Source organism: Phodopus roborovskii, unplaced genomic scaffold (assembly GCF_943737965.1).
Source record: "Phodopus roborovskii unplaced genomic scaffold, PHOROB, whole genome shotgun sequence".
Lineage (NCBI taxonomy): Eukaryota > Metazoa > Chordata > Mammalia > Rodentia > Cricetidae > Phodopus > Phodopus roborovskii.
Window position 1 is genome coordinate 35,147,233 of NW_026126511.1, and position 1,207 is coordinate 35,148,439.

The window sequence follows — 1,207 nt, forward strand, 5'->3', positions numbered from 1 at the left end:
GGGAATCATCAAAGCTCGAGGGCCAAAACAGAAGGGCTGAAGCAGCTTTGCATCTTGGGAGTTGTAGTTTGGGTACTGTTTATGTTGACTCCTTTAAAGGGGGGGGGGGGGAGGGGTAAGTGTCCTGAATTTCAGATGTCAGGTTTCAGCCTTGCCTAGTGATCCAGCCTTTAATCCGTCGCTGGTGAGGCTGAAACAGGTGTGTTTCAGGATAGCTAGGGATGTTATATGCAGGAAAATCCTGTCTGTGGTGTGTGTGTGTGTGTGTGTGTGTGTGTGTGTGTGTGTGTGTGTAGGAGGGGGCGACAACACCTAAATAAATAAATAAAAAGGCTTTCAAGTCCAGAGTAAAAGTACCCATTCTATTTTTTGATAGTGTGATTAAAAATGCAAAATCAGCAATTATCAGCAAAATCAGCAAAATCAGCTTGGGGGGTTGTCACCTTTAATTCCAGCACTCAGGAGTCAGAGGCAGATTCTCTGAGTTCGAGGCCAGCCTGGTTTACAGAGTCTACAGAGTGAGTTCTAAGACAAGCAGGACCTCACAGTGAAACTCTGTCTAGAAAAATTGAAAATAAAAAATAATAGAGACATCCATTAGTTTGAAACCATAACAAAACTGTACATTTCTGTATACAATTTTTTACTTTCTTCATCTGCTTTTTGTTTTTCAAGACAGGGTTTCTCTGTGGAGCAGTCCTGGCTCACTATGTGGCCTCCGAGTGCCGGGATTAAAGGCTTGGGCCACCCTGCCTGGCTCATGGAGATATGCCTGCCTCTGCCTTCGGAGTGTTGGTTGTAAATGAGGTGGTCACACTACCCGGCCCTGATGGATCCTTTTTAAAAGTGTAATTTGAACTTTTAGCATGTTTTGCTTATGGTGTGTATGAGAGGTAGCTATTGCACAGGTGTGAAGGTCAAAGGAAGAGAACATAAGGAAGTCTCTTCTTCCACCATGTGGGCTCTGGGGATCAAACTCTGGTCCTAAGGCTTGTTAGCAATAACCTTTACTAGCTGAGCCATCTCACTCACCCTCTAGCATAAATTTGAGAAGCCAGGAGTAGATAGCAATATAGAGAGGCATTGTCTTGGAAAACAAGCGAAAAGTGCAAAGCTTCTATCTAATTTTGGCTGGACACACTCTTACAGCACTTCAACAAAAGAATAATAAAAATACAGACTATCAACAAAATCCCAAGTTTTGGCT